Below are 20,887 nucleotides of genomic sequence, written 5' to 3'. Positions count from 1 at the left end.
CCCCTGATTTCACAGTCTGGGGTGATTGGCAGGCCCCTAGATTGGCTCCTCCAGAAACAGCCCTGGCCTGAGCAAGACAAGCAGGATTTGTTCCGCCTCCCTCCTCTCCACCAGCCAGCCAGCACAGGCTTGGTTTATGGGCCCCGAGTATTGGTGGGAGAGGGGTTCCAGGACCCCCACAGATACCCAAATCCAAGATGCTCCAGTCCTTTATATACAAGGGTGCAGTATTTGCATATGACTTCCATATACCCACACACTTTAAACCGTCTCTAGATGACTTAAACACCTAATCAAAGTCAGTGCTATGTCAAGTGTCGATATATTGTATGGTTTAGGGAACAGGAGAATAAGTCTGCCCATGTTCTGTGCTGAAGCAACTTTTCTCAACTGTTTTCTACGGGAGGTTGGTGGAGCCGCCAGTCATGCAGACACTGAGGGTGGATTGTATTTCCACGTCACCAACACAGTGGGGTGCTCTTCCCGTGAACCCCTACCTTTAGCTTTGGCCAGCCAGGTGCTTTCCCAGACGGCTGTTTGTCTAGTCCTCAGATGCCCCAGATGAAGACAAGAAATAGGAGGAAGCATGTAGGGGTTCTCACCCCACCCTGAGCGGAGGAGGTAAGGAGGATAAACAGAGAAACACTCACTCTCTCTGGGGGCCCCTGGTGAATTCATGTTTTAATTTAGGATTTGGGGAACTGCTGGTGGGATTGGGTGAAGTCCAGGATGGAGGAGGGCCCCCGAACAGCCTTGGCCTCTCGGGCCTCCTCCCAGGCCTGGAGCTCATGCTGTGGGCCCTGCCCCGCATCTGGAGACAAGCAACCTAATAAACGCATTCAAACTGGGGCGTCAATGACATCATGCTTCTTCTCAGGGGGTTGAAAAGCGGCAAGGGGCCTCTAAAAGAGAAATTCTAGACTCTGCTGTCAGAGCACAGACCTGTCTGTTTTAGGTCCTGGGAAACGTTTCCTTCACTCTTCCATTTGCTGAGTTCTCTATAGACCAGTCCTGCAGGTTACCCCTCCGCTCACCCTCACCTTCCCACATCCCCAAATGGGAACCCAACCACTTGTTGTGTCAGATGGGCAGGTCTTTCTTTTATATCTTAGGGGGAGAAGAGAAGACAAGGTCTGGATGCACATGGCCCCAGACAGTGCTCAAGCTGGATGCTTTCCATCTGCCCTGAGAAGAAGGAAGAGGGAATGAAGAAAGGAGGGGAGGGAGGAAGGAGGGAAAGAAGGAGGGAGGGAGAGAAGGATGGAGGGGGGCAAAAAGGATGCATGGATGGATGGGTGGATAGATAGTTGTGTGGATGGGTGGATGGATAGGTGTGTGGATGGGTGGATGGGTGGGTGGATAGATGGGTGGATGGATGGGAGGATAGATAGATGGATGGGTGGGTGGATAGATGAACAGTCAGATAACATACCAGTCCCCTCTTATCCACATTTTCACTTTCTGAGGTGTTAGTTACTCACAGTCTGAAAATATTAATATGTATCTTGCTTTTTTTAAGAAAGAGTGACCACATTCACATAACTTTTATCATAGTATATGGTTATAATTGTTCTACCTTGTTATTACTTATTTTTAAAGTCTTACTGTACCTAATTTATGAATTAAACTTCATCATAGAAAAAATAATAATCTCTGCAGGATTTGGTACTGTTTGAGACTTCAGGTCTCCTCTTGAGGTCTTGGAATGCATCCTCCGTGGATAAATGGGGACCACTGTACATGGGAACATATCCCTCCCTTCACATGAGGGGAGATTTGAGGCATTTGGGGCTTCAAAGATGTGAACTGAGCAGCCAGAGAGATGGGCCGCCATTGCTGCCTGGGGACCCAGTCTCCTCCATGTGCCCCAGAGTAGTCAGGGTGGCCGGAGACCCAGGGAGAAGTGGGAACAGAGTGGTCCCTGACCCTGTGGCCAAGGTTGAGACTCAGCTGGTTCCCACACTTTTGGGAAATTGCAGTCACCTTGGTTGGGGAGGGGGTCTTGTCTAAAGTTGCAGCTCATGGGATATACCTGTAGAGCCTGAATTGGTCTAGGGTGGGCCCAAGAAACATCACCATGTGGCTCAAAGACAGGTGGTTCCCGGCAGGTTTCCATGTGGCCCTGAAAACCAGGTTCCTAGAGAGCAGAGAAGTCTATGCTTCCAAGTGGGGGTCACAGAAAACATGTAGTCTTCTAAGAAGTTGCAAAGAACTAAGAAGAGCTAAGAGCCTACAGGTGGGCTCACCTGAGAATATAACCCAGTCCAGAGAACTCTTGCAAAAGGCACAGTCACAGTGACCTCACCTCATCTGAAGGTCACCCAGTGGCATAGACCTGGCACAGGTGTGCAGAGCTATGGGCAGGAAGTGGAGCTACCAGCAGTTAACACAAGTGTCTCCTGAGTTCTCAAGGTCTAATCAATCTCTCACTTACGGTGAGCCCCCTGTAAGCATCTGCTAAGTGACAGTCACCCACAAGGAGGGACTATGATGAGTTAGTAGAAACTACACATTTTAATTTATTTTAGAAATTCCCAGCCTTGACAGTCTATGGAAATCTCTTGGGAAGTTTTTTTTAAAAAAAATCTTGTTGTTTGGGTTCCAACCCTGGAGATTCCAATTTAATTGGTCTGTAATATGACCTGGGTTTTGTTTTCATTCTGTTTTGTTTTTAAAGCTCCCCAGTGAATCTCACATGCAGTCAAACTGAGAACCCCTGCTTTAGCTGTTAGCAGACTTGTATGGATTCAGCTGAACCATATAAAACAGGCCTACAAAAGTGGCAGCTCCATATGGCTAAACTCAATATTTCTCTTGAAGCTTTGCTTCTCTTTAATTCGTTTCTGTGTTTGGTTATTGAAATAAAAACACCTGAACACAAATAAAGCCCAGGCAGTCCTGATTTCAGATGCTGGATGAGACATATCTAAAGAAGAGCTGGTCCCAGGTGAGGAGAAACTGCCTTCGAAGATGGCGATGGCCCTCACGGAGGTCTTGAGAGGCTTGCGCCCCAGTTTGGGCCAAATCGCAAAACTATTCCATGTCTGAGAGCGAATAAGAGATGCTGATATGAAGGCTTCTCAATTCAACTTCTATTAGAGGAAAGGCTTAACTGATTCATGCGTAAAATTCTTTGCTTACATGAAAATGAGTGCTCTACAAATCACCTGCAGTTCCTCATTGTTAACTGGAACTCAGCTCCAGCAGGGCCCGTGAAGAACTACTGAAGAGGAAGGAGAAAGGATGACGAAGGGGGGCCAAGACTCAAAGTAAGCCACAAGGGAGAAATTAAGCTTCATGCTTTGCCTTCTCTCTACGGTTCAGGTCTTGCTTGGGAGGATGCGAAGTGCGAGAACCATCCAGGAGAACAACCTCACTTTTAACACCAACTCCAAGTTCAGGAGGCACAGTCCCTACCTACCCTGGAGCTCAAAAATTAATCATGCACACTCACAGGATTCACTGGAAGCTGTTATATGCATGTTTATTGGCTATTACAGAGAAATGATTCACATTAGACATAGCCTAGGGAAGAGGTCAGAATCCAGGAGTGTTCCAAATGTGGGACATCCACTGTCCCCTCTTCTTGGGAGTCAAGGCAGCATTACTCTCCCAGCCCTGATGTGGGACAGTATTCAAGGAGTATTGCCAATGAGGATTCTTCCATGAACATCAGCATCCAGAGTTGATTTGGGGGACTCCATCACTTAAACATGGTGGGCCACCCTTTATGGCTAACCTCAGACTCCTGTCCTTCCACTGTTATCTAATATGAGATGAACTCAAAAACCCAAATCTCCACCCTGAATCACATTTTTGGTAAAGCTCAAAACTCTAGGCAAACAAAGATATTCCATAAAATGAAATCCCAAGGACTTAGAGATCACTTCCCCAGAAGCCAATGGCAAAAGTCAGATCTCTCTTTAGGCAAGGTTGAAATTTCACTACACTGTAGATGAGATCTCCTTCTCCCGTCACAGAAACCCCATCTACTTCTCTTCACTTGGCCTTGTCAGTGCAGGCTAAATCAATCCCTCAACCCATGTGTCTTTTTTAGATCAGATTCTGTTATAGTTTGTATCTGGAATGTCCCCCAAAGACCATGTGTTAAAGTCTTGGTCCTCAGCTTGGTTCTGTTGGAAGGTGATAGAAATTTTAAGAGGTGGGGGCTGCAGGGAGATCTTTGGATTATTGGGGCTGTGACTTGAAGGGGATAGTAGGGCCCCGCCCCTTCCTCTTTCTTTTTTGCATCCTGGTCCTGAGGTCAATGGCTTTGCTCCACCCCATCCTCCCTGTTATGATGTGCCGCTCGACCACAGGCCCCAAAACACTGGGGATCAATTGAACATGGACTGAACCCTCCAAAACCATGAGCCAAAATAGACCTGTTCTCTTTATGAATCGATTGTCTCACGTATTTGTTACTAACAAAGATGCCACCTCCAAATTCTAATCTTAGTAAGTCCTGAATCTATGGGCCCATGGATGTGAGCAGAGGCTGGAAAGAACTGAAATTTTTCCACCTTATAAAACCTCCCATGTAGGTGATGCCTAGATGCCTTAAGTATAAGCCAAGTCTGATTCCTTTTATTTTTTAATCTTAGGAATTTGTCACCTAAAGTGAAGGTCACCATCAGGTATAACATGAATTTGTCCAATACTTGAAGGATATTCGTTTCTGCAATAGAAGACAAGGAAGAAAATGAGTTGTGTGAAATTGATAAAAGGGAAGTACGGAGAATAAGTTAGCAAGTAGCTTTTGAGAGATGAGCAGAAGTCGTAAGTAATGCTAAGCATAGATAACAGGTTGGCACTGTCTTAGTCTGTTTTCTGATGCTATTAATATAATACCACAAAACAGGAAAGTTATAAAGAAAAGAGGTTGGTCTACAGTCAAGGAGCCACATCTGGGCACGGCCTTCTTGGTGGCAGAGTCCCAAGGTGGTGTTCGGCATCACAGCAAGAGTCAGGGAGGAGAGAGAGAGAGAGAGAGAGAGAGAGAGAGAGAGAGAGAGAGGGAGAGAGGGAATCTGGCCACACTAACTTTTATAGCAGGCTCATTCTCAAGATAACCATTAATCCATGGAACGAATTAATTGCATAATGGATCATTCTATTCATGAGGGACAGTACTAATCATGGCTCAAAAGTCCCACCTGGATCTACCTCTTAATAGCTCATAATGGGGATTAAATTTCAACATGACGGGGTTGGAGGTAGAGCTCCATGGTAAAGCACATGCTTAGCAAGTGTAAAGTCATGGGTTCAATCCCCAGCACCAAAGGAATAATACATTCAACATGACCGTGGGAGAGTCTAACCATAGTGGCAACCTGTATGAGATGTATGTGGTTAAATAAAATGAACTAGCAAGAAAAAATGGACTAGCTACTTCTATATTGAAAGGAACAGAAAGACCAAGTTTCAAGGCATGTATCATGCCACCTCCCAGCTGATGGTTTGCCATCCTTATGTTGGGCGCCCATTGGTGGAGCTCAGTATGGCGCGTTTTGGATCCATTCTGAATCCCATGTGCTTTGCCCAAGAAATGCAGATAAAATCTTCAGTTTGTCAGTCAGCTGGTTGGCAGATTACTACTTTACCCTTAATAATTCCCCATCCTTTTGTTTGTTTGTTTGTTCTAGGGATCAAATCCAGGGATGGTCTACCACTTGCTGAGCCACATTTAAACATTTTTAAAGTTAAAAAAAATTATTGTAAAAGTTTTTTTTTTTTTTTTTTAATTTTTGAGACAGGGTTTCACTAAATTGCAATCCTCCTGCCTCAGCCTCCTGAACCCCTGGTTTACAGGCCTGTGCCGCCATGTTCCTCTAGTCCCCCTAATACTAAAATGATCCTAGGAGAGAGTGAAGGAAATAGATGTGGAATGAAGGTCCTTGGAGCATTGTAAATGACCTCACTAAGTCATTCCAGGAATGGGGATCAAAACCAATAGTGCAAGCCCTTGGGAGGGTTTTAAACAACTGGGGGAAGTTATCTCTGCTTGAGCCAACAAGACACTCATAACTCGCCGGGTGGGCCTGAAGATGTAAAGGATTCTGATTTCAGGGTTTTTTTCTTATGATTGTGAAATAACACTGTTATACCAACAAAAGTTGCAGGCATTTATAAAATTAATAAAAGCACAATAGTTAGGATTTGTCAAAATCATGACCCAATGCAGTCTTGTGAGACGACAGCCTCTTGCCTTTGCCTTCCATCATTTGGAGGTTTCCTTTGGAGAAAGCAGAGTTGACAACTAGCACTGTTTTGCCTAAGGAAATTATCCAGTCCCTGGACTCTCTCTGCCTGGCTCGGACTCCACCAACCCCACACCCCAACCCTGACCTGCTGTCGGCATGTCTTCCACATTCTGAAAAAAATAGGACCAATAAGCTCTCAGAACCCGGGTTCCTTTCTTGCTAGCACCTTTTCTTCTCTCCCCAACAGAGAAAATTGGGATTTGGAGGTACAGCTGAGTCTGGTTCCCCATGAAATGAAGTTAAAATGGCATCATTAAGACATATCCAGAAGGGAATGTTCACATGACCTCATTACCCGACTCTTGTTGAAGGACAGATTTTATTCTGCATGCTGGAAGGAATTTCCTATTCCCTCTCTTCCTCAGGCTCCTCTGACTCCACTAGGAAAGACATGTCAGTCAATGCTTGAAGCTTCTGTGTGGCAGAAACACCATAAGGCATTTCCTTGTGCTTTGGACTGTCTGTATTCTACCTCCAGAAGCGATAGCTCTATAAGATGCCAGGGGTACAGATCTTCCATAGATCTCATAGAAATGGAGCAATAGTTCTGAACACGAAGAGAGGAAAATTCCTGCATTGTCATCATTTGGGTTTTCCCAACCATTTTCTGGGCAGAATTAGTGCAGGATGGTTTCTAGAATTTCACTGGTCACCAGTATCATGACAGGCAGGGAAGTTTACCCAAACTTGCAAACCACAGAGCAGGACCATGTGAAACAGAAACACTGGCCAAACCTCTCAGCTTGGGCTTCTTTTATAAACTATAGTGGTATATTTTGCCTGAAGCCTTTGAAACTTACAAGCTGGGGTTTGTGGCCAGCACAGAGGTCCAAAAACACTGACCTGCCTTGAAATTCCCGACTGTGTCCGCCCAGGAGCTGTTTTGGCACCACATGGACGGGGACAGGCTGGGCGCCAGAGCTGCGTGCCTGTTCCCGCCATCAGGTGATGGTGTCTGGCACCTGCCTCTCATTCATAATCCCTGAGCTTTGCCAACATGGTTCCTCCAGGAATGTCCCCACCAGGGACTCTGAGAGGGCAATACCCAGGACACCCCACCACTCACACTTCTGACTGTGAGCCCACTGCGGTCAGCAGCCCAAGAGAGGTCCAACTGGTGGAAAAGCCCCGGGAGCCTGGAGACTCCTGAGCCCCTCCAAGGTGAGGGTACCCCATCATCCATATCAGTAGTGACAGCAACCCCATCTACAGCGCTACCCAGGAGGGCTGCCTTCTAGGATCCTGCATCTGGCTAATGTGTCTGTGGCCACAGGCAATTTCAGTGCCAAAAAAAAAAAAAAGAGAGAGAGAAAGCCCCTCCGGTAAACTGGGACAAGGTGGTCATCCTACCCAGGTGTCCCTGAGCCCTCCATCGTTCTTCCTATAAAGCCTCAGGTGTCGATCCTTCGAGCCCTCCTTCGACCAGGGGAGGGCCAGTGCTCTTTGCATCATCTCCAAAGAACACCCATCAGCCCTGGGCTGCAGGCTGCCCCAGCAGATGTGAACTCCCAGGACTATTAGTTCCAGGCTCTTGAAGGTGAGCCAGGTCCAAAGCAGGCTTCAGAAGAGGGTCACAGGTACAGGCAGGTGGAGGGAAAGCACACAGGAGCCGGGCAAGCACACACAGATCAGGAAAGGGAACTCGGGGACCTGGGCAGAGCACCAGGCTGTCCCTTGGGGCTATTATCCTCTCATTTTGCAGACAGTGAGGTGCAGAGAAAGTAACTTGCCGAAGGGTAAAGAGTTTTCATTTTGCACACCCTGACTTCAAACATCTGGCCTCAGAACTGTGAAAGAAGAAACCCCTGCTGCTCTGGACCCCCCAGTGTGTGGTGCTGGGTTACAACAGCCACAGGGACCTGACAGAAGGGATCTGGGACTGTGGGTTGGAGGGTGTGGCTATGAGTTCCCTGGGCAGCTGGGGTGTCCTGAGGTCCAACCGTGCTGGTGTCCTGATGTCAAGGTCAAACCCAGTCCCTACTGGCACAACTCTCCCATCATCCATGGTTAGCTTGAGCCTCATTCCCTAAGAAAACCCCAAATTGCTATCTTCCTTTTTGAGCCTCAAGAACACATAATGGAAACCAGGGCTCCCTCTCGTCTCCTTTCCTGGCACTGCCGAGTCTGGCAGCTTATTGTGTCAACAAGCTAAAGGAGACTTGTGTTTCCAGCACTCCAGGAAGTCTCTGTACCATCCCAGGTCAGGCTTGCGAGTTGCCCAGGGCACAGTAAACCCCGTGACATGCTGAGCTCCCAACCTGGGACTCCTCTCTGCTCCCCATGACATCATTTTAGGGACTCCTCTCTGCTCCCCATGACATCATTGTTAGGAGCCAAGCCATGGTCCCTCGTGGGAATATGAGGCTACCAGATAAATAGTACTCATGGAGAGGTTTTAGTGTCAGGGCCAAATGCTTTTGCTATGTATAAATGTCTTGTTTAGCAAGTAAAGATGGGGGCAACAAAGATTGCATGTGCAAATAAGGCTTTTTAAAAGTCTTGAAATACGGATATTCTTGATGTTGTTATACGATAGTTGCATATGATGTTACCCCTGGTCACACCTATTATGATGGTTGTTATTTTAAAAAATTAAAAGTAACAAGTGTTGGTGAGGATATGAATGAATTTGGAATTCTAGTACATTGCTAGTGGAGATATAAAATGGTGCAACTGTTGTGGAAAACGCTAGGTTCATGCCTGTAGTCCCTGCCAAGGTTGAGGCAGGAGGATTACAAGTTCAAGACCAAGTCTGGGCAACTTAGCAATACCGTGCGTCAAAATAAAATGAAGGGGGGCTGGGGATGTGGCTCAAGTGGTAGCGTGCTCGCCTGGCATACGTGCGGCCCGGGTTCGATCCTCAGCACCACATACAAACAAAGATGTTGTGTCCGCCGAAAACTAAAAAAAAATAAATAAATATTTTAAAAAATTTAAAAAATAAAATAAAATGAAGGGGAAAAAAATGGCTCAGGATGTAGCTCAGCAGTAGAGTGCTTGGCCACCAAGGGCAAGGCCCTGGGTTCAATCCCAGTACTCTAATAAATAAATAAATAAATAGATGTGAGGTAGAGCTGGGATGTAGCTCAAAGGTACAACAACCCTTGTTCAAGCCCCAGTAGAGTGGATTAAAAACCAACCAACCAACCAACCAACCAAACCCAAGCAAACAAACAACCCCCTAACAATTACCAGATGATCCAGGATTTCTGCTTCTAGGTACATGATGAAGAGAAATAAAAGCAGGGATGCAGACATGTATTTGCACATCAAAATTCATAACAGTGTTATTCACAATAACCAAAAGATGGAAGCAGCCCAAGAGTCCATCAACAGATGAATGGGTAAACAAAATGCAGTATATTTATACGATGGGCTATTATTCTGCTATAAAATGGCAGGCTGGTGTGTGTGAGGCCCTGGATTCAATCTACAGCACTGAAGGAGGGAAGAAAAATGAATGAAATGTTGATGCAGGCCACAACATGGGTGGATCTTGAAGACATTCCTGATATTATGCTAAGTATAATAAACCAGTCACAAGAGGACAAACCCCACATGGTTCCACTGACACAAGATGCCTTGAGTGGCCAGTTCACAGAGACAGAAGGTAGAATGGTGGTTGCCAGGGCCTGGTGGGAGGGAGCTTGGCCAGTTGTTTGAGTTTTGCAAGATGAAGAGTTCTGCACCTGCATGGAGGTGACGGTTGTACAACAAATGGGAATGTCATAACCTAAAAATGGTTGAATGGCACATTTTATGTTTTACATATACAGATACAATTTAAAAAAAAAACAACCCATAACCATCACTGGGGAATCTGGGGAATGGTACATGAGAATTTGCTGTACTCATTTTGCAATTGGAATTTGAGTCTAAAATTATTCCAAGATAAAATTTAAAAAACAAAAGATAAAATTAAAAAAACAAATGGAGGAACTATACAAAGGGGTAACAAATGTATTTATAAACACACAAGAACAAATTAGGAGAATACTCTAAATGTTTTAGCTCATGGGGTTTGGGGTACCTTCTTTTTTCTTCTTCTACTTTTCTGAGGACTTGCAGAATAAGCCCTATTATCACAATGGGGTGGGAGTGGGGGCTTACTTTCCTAAAGTTCCCTGTACTTTTCTTGTAACATATAGACAGTGATTCTGACAGTGATCATAAGCCTGACTCCCTAGCAACATGGAGGAAGAGTCCTCAGCCTTCCTTATCAGGACTGTCCCACTTGTGCATGTCAAGAGGTGAATGTTGCTTCTCTGGCCTTCCCGGGAGGCAGAACATGAGACTGGCAAACAATGAGCTGTGCCCTTTCCTCTCTGTACCAGAAAATTCTTTAGCAATGTTGGCACATATCTATCCCAGCCATAGGACAGAGCTTAAAACCAAAAACAGGTGTCTAGTTATGCAGCATCCAGCAAATATTTGCAAAGCACCTAATGTGCTCCAGGCACAGCTAGACACTGGGAATGCAATATGAAAAAGATATTCCTAAGCTTGCAAAGCACATAGCTGGGGGTGAGGCTGCTCTCCTTACAAGAACACCAATGCTATTGGATTAGGGCCCCACCCTCAAGAACTCATTAAGTCTTGATTGCCTCCTCAAAGAACCCATTTCTGAATATAGTTACATGGGAGATTAGGACTCCTACAGAGAAAGGGAATTCTGTGTCTTCTACATAGAATTCAGGCCATAACAGATGGGAGTCCAGTGAAAGAAATGAAAAAAAATGTCCATTACATTTGGCAATGAGGAAGTTTCTAGTGACGCTCGAGAATAATTTCAATGAAGTGACAGAAGAAGAATCCAGAATGCAAAACTACAAGATGAACCGGACAACATTAAGAAATGGAGGTAGCAATTTTGATTTCAATAAGCTTCAATTCAACATTTCCAATAAGTTTGGGTAGGTAAAGATGACAAGGGAAGAACAGAGTAGATTCTAGCCAACCGTGTTGGGTCAGGCCAGGGTAGTACTGGAGTAGCTTATATCCTTTATGAAGACTCATGAAATACAACTTGGTGGAGGTTTCTGGGGTATCTCCTTGCTGGATCACATGCAGTCCATCTAAGGACAGAATAAATATTTCTAACTCTTTGTACCACGACTGTTTGTCCATCCACTGCAGTGGCTTTCTGTGCCCCCAAAGGGGTATCCTACGAGGCTTGTGGAAATCAAAGACTGATCTGAAGAGGAATTGTGCAGAGGCTAGACAGGGGGCATGTGGCTTCACACCTCTGTATAAATGAGAGCACTTTCAAGAGCAAAGGCTCTCTAATTTTATATAAACTAAAACATTGGGCACACAAGATATGTGACATGTTAAAATGAAATATTTGGAGAAAATGCCAAGAACAGACGGCCAAGACAAGCGTGATTGTGGTTGTCACAGAACGTTTAAGGAAGGAAGGATAGGGCTATCAGTGAAGCACAAAGGACCTTCCCTGTCACTCACAAGAGCAGGGGAGATGTTGAAAAGTTCAGCCTGTGGGACGGTGAGTTTCACGCATGGAGGCTGATATGTTACATTTAGATGGAAGAAAACTTGAACACCAGGGAAATTTCTGTGAACATTTGCCAAAGATTTTGATTGATGAACTTCAACTAAGAAGCCTTGGCATTTGCTCTGGTTCTTTGAGGGAGATTTAAATATAAAAATAAATAAATAAAAAGCACACCATTTTTGAGAAAAAAAATAGTCACTGATCACGGAACATGGTGTTTCTATTATAACCCAGAAAAAAAGCTTCATGATTTGTAGCAGAAAACTTCCACATTGAGACTTAGAAAAAAAATACCCATTTCAAAACCGAAAGTGCAGAGAATGCTAATTTGTTTTCTTAACATCAGTGACATTGTTCATGCTCAGTTCATTTCACAAAAGCAGAGAGCTGATCAGATTATTTTATGCATAAATACTAAAGTGATTAGTAAATGTTAAATACGTTTTAAAGAACTCCTGCTATGATTCATTTCTCAGGAATGAGAATACTTTGGCCTGCCACTAACTTTCTGTCACACGATTTTTGGTGAAATAAATGACTTAATGCACTCAATCACCAGTCGATTTTGCCAGATACAATTCCAAATGACCTGCAGTCATTACTAGGTTTTTTAAATGCACCCACAAAGGAATGGGATTTGCCATTACTGGTAAATGTCAAAAGAACATGATGGACTAGAATTCTTTGGAGAAATGGTTGGTTCCAGGGCCGGGGCAAGGAAAATATTAGATGAGCCTGGAGCATCTGGTAGTTTTAGGAGTTAAGGAAGTACTCAAAAAGCAAAGGGGAGGAAAGCGTGTCCCAGGGACACTTAACCAGCTGGAAAGAGTAGCTCACATGCTGAGTGATATCATGCACCTGCCACAGACTCCCCGGTGTGACATGGTGAGAAGGTACTTCCCCTCTGTGGCATTCCTTACAAACATGCATAGCTCCAGTCTACTCACGATGACAATAACAGACAACCCCAGGCAGGGGACATCCAATAAACAGAACACAAGCCAGTTCTTCTCAAGACTCTCAGGAAAAACAGTACAAGACCGACTAACTGCCCCAGACCACAAAACGTAGGAAGAAGACATGACAATCAACTGCAATGGGGTGTCCTGGATTAGATCCCGGGGCAGGAAAATCTCATGACATTCAAATAAAGTCTGGAGTTGCGTGCACACTAATCCCCAATGTCATTTGTTTGTTTGTTTGTTTTTGACAAATGTTACCATGGTTGGGTGAGATGTCAACAATGGAAGAAACTGGGGGGAGGGGTATTCAAGAACTCTTTGAACTTTCTGTAACTTTTCTGTAAAACTAAAATTATTCCAAAATAAAAAGTTCATTAAAAAAAGGTAAATTCTGTGTCAGCTTTCCACTAGTATAATACCTGAGAGCATCAACTTATAAAGAGAAAAAGGGTACGTGGCTCACAGTTTTAGGGGTTTTAGTCCTATTGCTTTGGGCCTGTGGAAGCAGATCATGATGGGATTGTGAGCTGAGTAAACCTTTCTCCTTGTAACTGGGAAGCTAAAGAGGAAGAGGAAAGGACTAGGACATCCCACAGACCTCCTTTAGGTCAAGGGATACCCCCAATGACCTAAAGATTTTCCACTAGGCCCCACCTGCTAAAACTTTCATGACCTCCCAGTGGTGCCAAGGCTGGGGACCAAGCCTTTACCTAGAGGTTTTTGGGGCCATTCAAGATCCAAACCACAGCAAACTCCAAGGTCAAAACAGAATCCCACAAAAGCATTTTGAAAGGTGGTAGTAGCAGGAAAACAGGTGTTCAGTCTCAAGGGGATGAACTCAACTCTAATTTCTGTTCTTGTGCTGTTGATGTGGGATTGTTCCTTCAAGAAAAAGGTTACTTTGTAAACTCCTTAATACCAATCAAGGCTGAGAACTCAGATTTCTGACTCTGCACAATAGCATAATGTAGCCACACAGTACAGTAAGTAGTATTTCTATAGCACTCTCCTGTACTAGAAAGTTGAGCCTGGTATAAACTATTTAATTCTCACTTATACTCTTTCTCCAATCCCTATATGGCAGAGGGTTCCTGATTTGATGTCTTCCACTGCACGATGCTAAATAGCAATGGTGGAAAGAGAGTGGGTGTCAGGCCTTCCATCTGGAGGTTATAGGAAGACCTTTGCTAGCCTTTCATCTTTGGAAAGATGGTGGTGGAAGAACTGAGGGGAAATATGAATGGGCTAGATGTGGGGGTGATTTGGGAAATATGAATGGGCTAGATCAGGGCCAGTTGGAATCTGTGATGCCCTTCACCATAAGAAGGAGCTCAGAAGAGAGTCTCTGGGGAAATGAGATCACTGGTCTTAGACATCCTGCCTTGAATGTGGACTTTCTCTGGAATTTAATAAACGTGCCTAATGCCATAGGGTCCATTCTGTTTTGAGGATTCAGTTTTGGGGTCAGCAACATGTTGATAATCTGGGCTTTGCAAAGGAATCACAAACAACCTTAAGATTTTATAAACCCTCGGTATAGTACTTCCACAGTTAAGTGACCCTCAGTTGTTTCTCTGTTCATTTCTAAAAGTCTGTCAGGAGATCACCAGACCCTGAACTCCAGCGTTGGCCTTCCCTGGCCTGCCAAACCCTCTGCGTGGTCAGATGTGGATTCTTCTCCCATTTCAAAAGACCCTAAAGTTTCCACCCAAAAGGCCACTTCCTAAAATCTACTCCCTGGACATCTCAAGACTTCACTGAGTTAAATCCCCCACCATGCCCAAGGTGCCATGCCAGGTCCAAACCTGGGTAACTTTCAGACTTGGTGACAGCAGAAGGGCCCTTTACCACTGGAGTGGGTTGAATGGTGTCTCCCTCCAAATTCATGTCCATTAGAAAGTGGCCTTATTTGGACACAGTGTCACTGCAGATGCAATTAGTAAAGATGAGGTCATACTGGAGGAGGGTGGCCAATGTCCACCCATGAATGTCATTAGACACACACCAGGGAAAACACCGCATGAAGATGGAGGCAGAGAACCCCAAGCACCACTGGGAACCACAGAAGCAGGAAGTGGCAAGGAAGGAGGCTCCCCCAGGAACCTCAGAGCCAGGGTGGCCCTGCTGGCATTTTGCTTTCAGACTTCTGGTCCCTAGAACGCAGGGGAATAAATTTCTGTGTTAAGCCACCAAGTTTACGGCGATTTGTTAGGGCAGACCTAAGACACAAATACAATGGAGACATCCTGCCACTCCTGGAGGCACTAAATACACATGCGGATGATGGCCAGGCCATATAATGTGACAAGAGGACTCTGATCCTTAGCTCTGCAGCCCTGAGCCAAACCTTTGCAGCAGTTGTCCTGGAACAGTCAGGACTTGGTCAAGGACCATCAGCTTCCCTAAGTTTTGCCCTCCTGCTTTCCAACCAGAAAGAAGCCAAATAAGTTCCCCAAACTAGTCACACACAATGTCCTGCTTCTGGCCGGGTTGCCTCTAGGCTCCTCCTGTCAGCAGGCTCCCCTCAGAGCACACTCTTCCTCTACACAAAGACATTGGGACAATGATACAGGCTTTACCATCCACAGCTGCCATGCTCCGTCTGTCCTTGTGTCTCCGCCAAATGCAGGTGACGGTGGCCGACTCCCTTGCACAGTCAGGTCTGAGTGAACTCCTGTCTGTTCTCAGGGGATGGGCTTCATTATTTCTACACCTGGGGTTTGTGGGTGTGTTACGTTGCTAGGGCCACTATAATTAAATACTACAGATGAGGTGGCTTAAATGACAAATTTATTTTCTCACTGTTCTGAGGATGAGAAGTCCAAGATCCAGAAGTTGCTGGTTGGGTTCCTTCTGTGCCTCTCTCCTTGGCGGGCAGATGGCAGCCTTCTCACTGGGTCTTCACATGGGCCCTATTCTCTGACCTTGAATCCCTCGTGTGGATCTCTGTCATCCAAATTTCCAGTTGGGCTAGTTTAGGACCTATCCTAAGGACCTCATTTTAATTTAGTCACTTCTTTAAAGGACCTACCTCTAAACAAAGTCTGCGGCAGGAGGGGATAGGGTTTCAATATGAAATTGGGGAGACAAACTTCAGGCTATAAACAGTGGGGAAGTGACTAGGTCAGCTGGGGTAAGAGGGCATTGTGTGGATGCCATCTGGATTGGTTCCATGCCTCCTTGTGAAAACTCGTTGTCCAGCTGATTGTGGACCTGGGTGGTCCGTGCACAGCACAGCTGGGAGCTTGGGCTGACAAGACTGAAATTGAGGATGACATACTCTTTCAAAGTCAGTTTCCTTTTACTTTACTGTGGAGCTTGGGTCTCCAGACACCAGCCTGATGAACAACTTGGTGTGCGGAGGGAGTGGCAAGGTGACTGTTCTGGCTTATCTGATGGTCAGCCTCATCTGGCCAAATCCCTACAGGCTCATCAAAGGAAACAATCAAATGCATTTAATAGAGGTTTTACCATACAACTGAGGTTCCTGATTCCTTAATTCTAGGGCAGTAAAGGGACCTATGTCAGAAGGATCTGTAAAGGATCTTAGTACCCAAAGTCAGGCCTTCCTTCTTTAAAAGAAATCACATATTTGAAAACTTATGCTCTGGATTATGGGAGTATATTCTTTTCCCTTAACTGCCCCTCCAGAAATCCACAAATGTAAGCCATATAATTCCTTTTAACATTTACTCTCAGTCCATTCATGTATCCACCTATCAGTCCATTCATCTACCCAACCATCTATCCATCCACCCACCCAACCATCTCTCCATCTATCACCTACCCAACTATCCCTCCATCCATCCATCCACCCACTCACCCAACCATCCCTCCAGCTATACACCCACCCAACCATTCACCCATCCATCCACCCACAGATACATCCATCCATTACCCACCCAACCCTCCATCCACCCATCATCCACCCAACCATTCATCCACTCACCCAACCATTTGTTCATCTATCCACCCACCCAAACATCCATTCACTCACCCACCCATCCACCCATCCATCTACCCACCCACCCATCCATCCATCCAATCATCCACCTATTCATATATCCATCTGACAATCCACAGGGACTCCTTTAATTCTAGGTTCTCCTGGGTTAGAAAGAAGAAAACTGAACTTGTAGACAGATGTTGCCACCAACAAACCATGAATTTTTCAGTATATCATTTCTCCATTCAAGGCCTCAAATGCAGCCTCAGTAAATGAGGGCAGTTGGACCTGGCCCCTGCTTCTTCAAATTATTCCCCCAAAGTCCCAAAGCAGACAGGATGATGAGGGTTGTACTCACAAAACTCACACTAATTTTACACCAGTACGTGTGACCCATTAGTTTTAAGGAAAATGGTTTTGTTGTTGAATTAGCAGAGTTACAAAAACCATGCTCAAGGAGCTGCACTGGGCTTCTCCAAACTCCTGGGGATCTAGGCCCAGAGGCGAGTAAACTCCAGAGTCCCTGTGGTTCTCTGACGTGGGCCTGACTGTTGTGAGAGAGCATGGCTCACGTAACTGAAGTGGCCGTGGGTGGGAGGGACACTGAATGGGCTATTTGGACGCTCTGACTCAGATGACACATTCATCTTTCAGCAGAGGGGGCGACTGTCCAGCCCGCAGCCCCACGTCACACAGCTGTGAGTAATGGTCATGATAAGTCTGGGAGCATCACTGGGCTCCACATCCACTCTAGGTTTCCCCTTGCTCCCCAGGACTCTCCCTTCTCATATGCAAATGAGCCATTTTGTTGTTGTTTTCCTTTCTTTTCTTTTTCTTTTTCTTTTCTTTTCTTTTTTTTTTTTTAAGAATCCATTCTCAAAAGAGGAAATGGGCTTGAGATGGAAAAGAACTCAAAAAAACTGAACTGTACAGACAAGGCAGGAATGAATCTGAGAGTGTGAACTCAGTGGCAAAGGTGGACTCGTGAACCGGGCGGCCTCCCGAAGCCTCGCCATACCAGCGGATGGCTGGAAATCCACCTCTGTGGTCTGAGTGTGTTCCCCAGCCTGCATGTTGAAGTTTAGTTTCACTGTGAGGCATTAGGAGTGGGGGAAGCTTAATCCAACTATGGTATTTAGAGGTGGGATCCTTGGGAGGTGACTTAAACTAGATAAGGCCATTGGGGTGCAGCCCCTTGGGTGACTACTATTGGTTTTATAGAAAGAGAGGCCAAGGATGTAGGAACACATGCACACTCCCTGTTTCTCATCACGTGATGCCTTGTGCCACCTTGACACTCTGCCAACAAGAAGCTTGTTTTGGCCTTGGGTCAGAACCCCGAGCTAAATAAATTTCTTTTCTTTATAAAGTTAACCTACCTTAGGTATTTCATTATAGTAATGAAAAACAGACTAATACATCTACCCAAAGCAACACAAGAGTGTTAAAGAGATAAGCCAGGCTCTCTGCCCACCTCCTCTTTCACTTAAGTCAAATCATTTTGCCAAACTCCTGACCTGTTCATTACTATTATTAACAGACCCTTCTGCGAGTCCAGAAAGCCAGCCCGTGGTCCCAGACACAATAAAAAGAGTTTTATCTCTCTCTGTCTCCAAGTGGTGAATTCCTAAAGTGATCATTTGTTCTGTGTGTTGATTGAGTCCTAGACAGAATTTTCTAAATGGAGAAAATATGACACGATACAGAGTTCTTGTGAAGATTAAATCAGGGTTAGCAAATCATAGCCTGGGAGCTGTAGAAGTCTGCTGTGATCTGTTTTAATGTCTACCAAAGATAAGAATGGGTTTCACATTTTTAAGTGGCTGTAGTATAAAAACTAAACTGAAAAAAAAAAAAAAAAAACCCCACAGGAATATGCAACAGTCTGCATGGTGATCCTCTAGTCACTATCTGGTTCTCTGCAGAAAAAGTTTGCAGATCTCTGGGTCAAAGGAGGAAATATTCTTGAAAATAACTGGGACACTAAGCTTAGCACTCAGGGAACATAAATAAAAGGTCACTCCCCAAATAGGAAACTTTCTAAGAGTAATTTAGTTGTCAGAAAAGGGTAAATGTATTCAGCAGATCAAACTTCTAAGATATGTGGACTATGTAAATATTACTATTTGGCCTTCCCCCCCCCAGGACAGCCTGCTAGGGCTGCCATGACAAAATACCAGAGTCTGGGCAGCTTAGACAACAGAAATGTACTTTCTCATGGTTCTGGAGGCTGCCAATCACATCGGGTGCTGGCAGAGATTCTCCCGAGGCCTCTCTCCTCAGTTGGCAGACGGCTGGCTGCCTTCTCCCTCTGCCACCCCTGGTCTCTCCAGTGCCCTCTTTATCTCCTCTTACATGCACACTGGTCAGATCAGATTAGGTTCCACCCAAACAGCCTCACTTTAACGTGGCTGTTTAAATGCCCCATCTCCAAATACAGTGACATTCTGAGGTACTGGGAGATAGGGCTTCAATGTATAAACTTGGGGAGGACACAACTCAGCCCCCAAACACACCCCTTAAACGAGACATTACAATTTCCCAACGCTAATCCCCTTATTTAAGAAAAGCGGCACCCACCAAGAGATGCTATAAATGGTGTCACGATGGGGCAAGGCCAGTCTAATTGTAGGGTACCTTTAAATGTCAACTTTACCCTCTAAACATAGTGGCCACATATACACGGCAGGTATTTGTACCTTCCCTAAAGTGACAGAAATATCATCTGTATCCCAAATAGCCATTTGCTTTCCCCATTTCCTAGCCCGGAAGACTAGTTGCAGCCAATGAGCTGTGAGGGGAAGTGATATGGCCCTCACAGAGCACTCAGGGCTGGTGGGAAACTCCCCAGCTCTCCCTTTCTTGCTATGAGTGGCTGGAAGCAGCCAGGATCCCTGAGTCACCACAGACGGCTGCTTTGGAGTCAGTGAGCCTCATAAAAACTTCAGTAGGAAATAAATATTCCTTGGGAAGGTCACAGAGATTCGGGGTTAAATATGTTACCTAAGAAAAGCCTGGTTGCCAGAGGGGAGAACAGAAACGAAGGGGTCACGGTCACGGGAAGGAGACCTGCCACGAATCCATCACCTGTTTTAGACAAGAAGCCTTGTTCTGGTGATAGGATGGCAGTCTATCCTTCTCCACCTGACTGTGGCCACAGGTCTAGGAAAAAATGAATTTTTGTCACCATATAGAGTTTACATATAAGTTAAAGCCTTTGCTTTCAAAATAGCTTTCAGGTCATTTTCTGAGTAGGGAATGCAAGCAGCTGAGGCCCTTGAATCAGAGCTATTAATTTTTTCACCAATAAGTAACAGTTTCCTGGCATCGTCCTTTCCACAATGTGCCATCCTGTCAACGTAAACCAGTCTACTCCAGTTGATCCCCAAGGCTGCTCCACATCAAGCTATTCTATGCCCCCAGATGTGGGTCCCCAAATGCCTTATTATCTGAACACCAGCTCAGATGTGGATACTTGGTGGGGGGGGGGTGCAAAGCCTGAGATGCTCCTCATCTTCTCTCAAAGACCTCTGCTCCACCTCCCCAACTCCCCCTTCCTGGATGCCCACAGGCAGCAAATCCCAGGCATAACCGTGCGTTGCGGAAACACATCCGCAGAAAAGAAGAACAAATATGTGCCCCATTTGTCTTTGGAACCAGATGTCTGAAAAGCTCCCTTGACAAAAAAGCTGCCACAAATAATACACTCATTTACTACTCAGGAAACACGCTCCTTTCATTGAAAAGTGATGACATTAAATTGAACCAGCTCCCAGTACTGCTCTGAATTATTCTTACTGTGCCTATGGCACACGGAGGATGCTACAAAGAAAACAAACAAAATAACAGACTTCCAGACCCACCCCCCTAAAAAATACATCAGTCTTGCGTCCTTTATGAATTTGTCTAACTTTGTGATATGGCTGTATGCAAGAGATGTTTTATCGATTTCACCCAGTTAAACCCAATAGACTTAGAATGGCTAAAGTAGTAACAAGCTATCAAGAGGCTGCTGCTTACCTGGGAGCTCTCTCAAGGAAGACAAGAGTCCAGTAAGAGCTTCGATACCTGGTGATGGAGGGTGGAAAGAGTGGGATGTTCAAGAATCTGCACAATTAGGACAGTTATTCTCGAATTGCGCAGAATCACAAGAAGCTGCCCAATTTTGCACATAACTTAAAAATGAAGACTGGCTCCTTGTAGA

The sequence above is a fragment of the Marmota marmota genome, unplaced genomic scaffold (genome assembly GCF_001458135.2).
Source record: "Marmota marmota marmota unplaced genomic scaffold, marMar, whole genome shotgun sequence".
NCBI lineage: Eukaryota > Metazoa > Chordata > Mammalia > Rodentia > Sciuridae > Marmota > Marmota marmota.
This window is presented reverse-complemented; position numbering follows the sequence as displayed.